The sequence below is a fragment of the Canis lupus genome, chromosome 17 (genome assembly GCF_011100685.1).
Source record: "Canis lupus familiaris isolate Mischka breed German Shepherd chromosome 17, alternate assembly UU_Cfam_GSD_1.0, whole genome shotgun sequence".
NCBI classification, from domain to species: domain Eukaryota; kingdom Metazoa; phylum Chordata; class Mammalia; order Carnivora; family Canidae; genus Canis; species Canis lupus.
The window spans coordinates 6,226,685-6,233,429 of record NC_049238.1 but is presented as its reverse complement, the minus strand read 5'-3'; the positions used below and the strand labels follow the sequence as shown (position 1 = coordinate 6,233,429).

The 6,745-nt window shown below is 34.1% G+C and overlaps 1 long non-coding RNA gene across 8 annotated transcripts in view; it reads right to left on the bottom strand.

The window, feature by feature from the left end:
• The window catches only part of LOC102152159, a 30,369-nt gene that overhangs the window by 17,743 nt on the left and 5,881 nt on the right, over positions 1 to 6,745 (bottom strand). The gene's annotated exons all lie outside the window — the stretch shown is intronic.

Genomic DNA, 6,745 nt, shown 5'->3' with positions numbered 1-6,745 from the left:
GAAAGTATAACTATAATAACTAATACTAAGTGAGTGCATGCAATTTCTTAACATTTTCAAAAAAGCTGTTAGTACTCATTATAGTCATGAATTAGTTTCATCCTGATTATGTCATCTGCGAAGTTTTAAAAGCAAAAATTGGGTCCCTGAAAGGTCTAATGTTAGACCTTGTTAACATGTTAATTTTCCTTATCTATTCAGATTGAATCAGATTTAATTCTCCAGTTGGGAATATTGTAGTAAATCAGAATAGTTATGACCTCAGAAGAAACATTCTTTTGTGTAATTCTGTGTCACCTCTGAGGCCTTAGTTTTCCATTACTACATTATTGCACTTGTGCTTTATATTGATTAATTGACCGTGTATTGGGAATAGTGGAAAACTCTCCACAAGTGACTTGTTGTTTTCATTATACTTTTTAAAGTTGGCGAGAATTTTATCTTGTGCCATAGCTGTTACAGATAATGGAATGGCTGCTGGTGAAAATATTGTTCAGAATTTCTACCTTGCCAGCAGCAAAGAGTGAGTGATGGTCCATTTCACTCTATCATTATTGCTTCTTTAAATAGAACTATAATTTTTTACTTTGTGAATATGACATCTTGGGGAAAAATGCTTGGTTTACATATATAGAATCAAAGATATTACACAGACCATCAAATGAGACCACTGCCCAAGGTCAAAGATATATTTCACCTTCTACAGGAATACCATTGAAGTAGAGAATTAATATTGTGTGAAATTCATGTCCATGTTATAACCCACTGCCCACATCTTCAAAAGCAGTATTGGTTTCTTTATAATTAATGGCTTTTCAATACATTGGTGAATTTATAACTCACCCTCCTCCTTTTGAATGAGGTGTGTGTCTTCTCTAGAAATTTGAGATGTATTTCAACTTGGAAGTCTAGGGGCTTACTATTCTGTGGCATATATTTTAAGGAAAAGGTCAATTTTTGTTCACTAAATTGTTGGCCTGACAAAATGTTGATACCCCAAATCTTGACAAATATCTGTATTCAGAATAGGTTTATACTTTCGCATCTCAATAGGAACAATTGGAGCATTGGAAATACTACTGTAGGTTTGTCTAAATCAAACATTTAAGAATTATCTTTATAAGAAAGACTCGATAGATAAATATAATTCAGAAAAAGTAAACTTGGTTCACAACTTAAATCTGAACACTGTTAATGTGTAATGTGAAATATTTTAAATAATAAAGATGCATGCATGTTCATTTCTGTTTTTTCTTTCTAAATAAACTGTCGTTTTTAACAACCATAACAATTGTACAACTATTAATTTAGGGTTAGGTATAATAGACCTGGAAACTATTTATGGGTGAATTCATATGCTTTGATATGATGCTATGTCTGATGATAATGTAAAGTTGGCTGATTTAATGGCCACTTAAATTCAGTTAGAACACAGTTCAAATCAATACTTTAATATGTGTAACCATTACTGTTAGTGATATTTATTTGATGTTGTTTATTAGTCATGCTATTTTATTTACTCTGTTGAATCAGATTCTCCTTGTAAGTATAACAAAATGCACTATTTCAGTAAAACCTGCTTAGCAGAGTTTAAGAATCAAGTTTGTTTTTTACTTTGGAAACATTTAACATTTAGTGTCAATAAAGATGCTGTTATAAGTTGAGCCCTGCTACTGTGAAAATCAGAAACATGAGGTGGATTTCTTATTTTTTAATGTTCTCACTTACATTTTATAAGTGGTTGAGTTAGTAATCATATAAACAGTGGAATACTGTGATTTAGTCGATGAGTGCATCAGCTTTGCCTGTGGTTTGGGTGTGTTGTGACTGCTTGTTTTCTTTTGTTGTACAAATTCCTTTTCTCATAACATGAAATTTTTAACTGCTTACACCATATTGCATTGTTATTGCATTTTGTTACTTTTATTCATTACCAAAGTTTAAAAAAAAAGGATTTTCAATGAGGGAAATGTATGTAATTTTTGTGACCAATTTAATGGAAAATATTTGGAGGAAAAAAAACAGTAAATCAGGAAGATAAAGTTGAGAAAGTGTTAAATAAGACAAAGAGCTGGAAAATAGGAAAAAAAATTGAATGAGAGGATCAGTTCAGGAAGTCTAATAGCTTATAAGTAAGAAGTCCATAGAGAACAGAGATAAGGAAGTGGAGAAATGATCAAAGACTTAAGAAAATTTCCCTGAATTGAAGGTCATGTGTTTCTGGAAGTGAACAGGCCCCTAAAATACCCAGTACAAGAACTAGAAAAGATCCTCCAAGATAGATCCCTAAAATTTCAGAATATTAATGATAAAAAGAATATCCAAAATGTTATTAAATAAAGAAAAAGAATAAAAAAACAGATCACATACAAAGATTCAGGAATTAAAGTGGCATTTCTTAACAGCCTCATTGGAGGTTGTAATCAAATGGAGTAATGCCTTTGAGATTCTAAGTGCAAAAGAGTTTCAACCTAAAATTCCAGACGGAGCTTTGGCGGATGTTACAGATCCGTGCACTCAACAGCCACTCCCCCTCTTTCCTCTTCCTAACTGCCTTCCTCTGCTTTAAGTACTCCAAAGCTAAAAAACAAAACAAAACAAAACAAAACAAAACAAAACAAAACAAAAAACTACTCCCCAGGTTCCCTTGCAGCAAAAGTGCTATGATTTACCAAGGTCCTATCAAGCGAACCCACCATAAGGGACTTGGAAGGTGGAGATGTGTGAGGTAGTAGCTATATGGGGTATCAGGCCTTCTGTGACATCCATGTCTCAGTGTTTCTCAACCTTTTTCTTTTTATTATTGCTCCCCTGAGGAGCCTTTTTAGATATTTCCCTCCCCAATTATTCCCATCTATGATATTGTAATACCACAGATACATTGTCTAACCATTTTTGTACTATTATATACGTTTTATATTTTATTTTTTAAAATATTTATTTATTTATTTATTTTGAGAGAGACAGAGACAGAGAATGAGAATGCACCAGGGGGATGGGCAGAGGGAAAAGAAAAGAGAATCTGAAGTAGATGCCCTGCTCAGTGCAAAGCCAGATGTAGAGCTCCATCTCAACCCTGAGCCAAAACCAATTGACTGCAACACCCAGGTGCTTCAGTATATGTTTTATATTTCAAAATAGTATTTTTGCCTACTCATTCCCTCCCAAAACAATTTTTGCCTCTATTGGGACAATATTGTGCCTGCTGAGAAATCATGTACTCTCTGATCCCTAGAATCATAAGTACCAAACAGCAGGTGGCATTGGCAGTGGGGTTGCTATTAGAACAGTCCAATGGGGTGATTGAGTGTTGTTCTTGGCTGTGTAACACCCAGGTGTTCCAACATAGGAAAAAAGTGAGAGAAATCCTTCCATGACACCAATTGAAAACCTTAGGCTGAAGGCTTGCGTTAGAACTCAGAGAGCACCCAGTCCAGAATGGGGCAGGGGAATGTAGCAGAACATCTAGGGAACCATAAAACTGATAGATTACCCCATGCATGCAACACTGTTAATAGATGTTTTAGAGTTGTGTGGTCAAATTTGGAGATGAATTAGTGATAGTTACACAGAAAATTGAATGAAGAAAAAGGTAAATGTTAACTCCAGGACAAATACAAAGTAATGGAAACATAATCATAGTATATTATGTGGCTCATCTTTGAAGAATATTTATGAGGTTATAAAAATGGAAACTCTGAATATTTATTTAACCCACAATGGTGATATAATTATACTGGGAGGATAGGTTCGAAGGAAGGGTGGAAAAAGAGCTGTATTCCCACCATCCATAGTAAAGTGGGCAATGTATATTGCTTAAAATGAGAAAGTTTTGAAATAGCAGTATATGCTTTTTTTTTTTAAAAAAAAAAAAGAAAATTCAGAAGACAACAGAACAGTTTTAAGAGTTGAAAATGTTAACTATGGGAAGCAAAAATCAGGAGTGGGGAGAAATCAGGAGTTGTTAGGTGACCTTCCTTGTTAATGTCTTATGTTGCTATTAGGTTTTTAACTTGCACGTGAATTGCCATTTACATACACATAAATGCAGTGAAATTCAAAAAATAAAAGCAAAAGAAAAAATGCCTGTACTGTTATTATTATTATTATTTATGCCTGTACTGTTCTAAGGCCTATTAACTGCTTCTCTTTTCATCCTCTCCCTGGATGATCTCGTTAATATTTGTATACAATGGCTTTTTCTTCATAGAAGTCCCGGCATATGCCATTCCTTGGGAAAACATTAGATATGCATATTATTTATAGGTCTTGATCTAAATGAGCCTCTTAAAACTGAACACTGTGGTAAATGAATTCCCTTTCCTCCCCACATTCTCTTCCTGGTCCAAATACTCTATCATATGAATGGTATATTGGCCCATGCTGGCTTTCAAATGCAGGATCTCAAAGTTGGCAGATTTATGATTTTTGTAGAAACCAGTTACCAGAAACATAGAATATTTATATCCTTATTACACATATACAATCAAGAATTTGAGCATTTCATTTTGATTTCATCTAAATAACAGCATGAGTCCAGTAATGTTAGTTATCATTACTTATTTAGCGTTAGTGGATTTAGTTATTTTGACATAGAAAAAGGGTTATTGATTGATTATTTATAAATTTGAAAGACAATGGAACCTAGTTAATTTACTTATTCTGGTAGAAGAGTCAAGATCTGTGACTTATTTCTGTATCTGCTTAATTAAAATGAGGTTCTTAACAAAGTAAGACCCTAGAGCAATGGCTCTTAAACTTCTATGTGTGCTTAGGAATTAACCATGGATGTTGGTAAAATGCAGATTCCAGGGCCCTGACTTTTAAATCCTCCCCTTCCCCTCTCTCCTTCTCCTTCTTCAAATTCTGATTCTCCATGTGTTTGGTATTGTCCAGAAATCTGGATTTTAAACAACTGTTCTCAGTGATTCTGGTAAAGGAAGTTGCGTGGAAGCCACTGAGACACACTGACTTGTTGGGTTGTGTCAGACATATTTGTGTTGGCTTTTTTTTTCTTTTAATTTATTTCTCAATGATACTCAAGCAACTCTAGAGGGAATAATTTTAAGTGCTCTCTCAGATAAGTATCCAGGGACCAGAGGCTGAATATATTTTGCACAAAGAGGAATAGAGTAGCTTTATGCAATAAGATCAAATTCCTGGCTCCTGTCCTAGAATAATATAAGATCATTTCATTGGTTACCAGTTGGATGCTGACCAAAAGAAGATAAGTATTTGTGGATTCAGAGAGATGGTATTTAAAGAAATACTATACAGAGAGATGAAGTCTAATGGTAACTGGGATTTTCAATATCACCAGAGTAATAATTTTTTAATTTTTATTTTTTAGGTGGGGGGCAGAGGGAGAGGGAGAGAGAGAATCTTAAGCAGACTCTGCACCCAGTATGGAGCCTGATGGCGGGGTCGATCTCAGAAGAATCCCTGAGATCATGAACTAAGCCAAAATCAAGAGTTGGATGCTTAATTGACTGAGCCACCCAGGTACCCCCAGGTAATAATTTTTAAATGTTTCACAAAGTAATACTCCAAATGATAAATTATACATTCATTTGCTCAGTTCTCCATGAAATCCTTATATTAATTACTGTTTGTCTTTTTCTTCATATTTTTTCTACTGTGTATATTGTAAAGGCTTGGAATCGATACTGACAGTTGAAAAACAAAATAATCTAATTAACCACAGTATATTCCAGGATTTATGAAGAAGATAAAGTTTACTGTCATCTGATCTATTTCTGTGAATATAAAGCTCTGTTTCAGGTGAGGTAGGCCAGGACTGTGATCAATCATTTAAATTAATGTTCTCAACAATCCTAAAATTTGTAGGGAACCATAAAAGACCACAAATAGCCAAAGCAATCTTGAAAAAAGCAAAGTTGGAGGTATCACAACTCAAGTTATATTACAAAGCTGTGGTAATCAAAACAGTATGGTACCGGCATAAAAATGGACAATGGAAGAATAGAAAACTCAGAAATAAACCCACAATTATTTGGTCAGTCAATCTTTGTCAAAGAAAGAGTATCCAATGAAACAAAGACTGTTCTTCAATAAATAGAGTTGGGAAAACTGGATGGTAATGTGCAAAAGAATGAAACTAGACCACATTCTTACACCATACACAAAAATAGACTTAAAATGGATTAAAGACCCAAATGTGAGAACTGAAACCATAAAAATCCTAGAAGAGAATACAGGCAGTAACTTCTTTGTCATTAGCCATAGCAACTTCTTTCTAGATATATCTCCTGGGGCACAGTAAACAAAAGCAAAAATAAACTACTGAGACTTCATCAAAGTAAAAAGCTTCTGCACGCAAAGGAAACTATCAACAAAGCTAAAAGGCAACCTACAGAATGGGAGAAGATATTTGTAAATTACATTATCTGATAAAGAGTTAGTATCCAAAATATATAAAGAACCTGTAAAAAAAAAAAAAAAAAAAAAAAAAAGAACCTGTAAAACTCAACACCCAAAAACCCCGAATAATCCAATTTAAAAATGGGCAGATGACATGAAAAGACATTTTTCCAAAGACATACAAATGGCCAACAGACACATGAAAAGATGCTCAACATCACTGATTATCAGGGAAATGCAAATCGAAACTACAATGAGATATCACCTCACACAGGTCAGAATGGCTAATGTCAACAACACAAGAAATAATAGGTGTTGGTGAGGATGTGGAGAAAGGAGAACTCTCTTACACTGGTGGGAATGC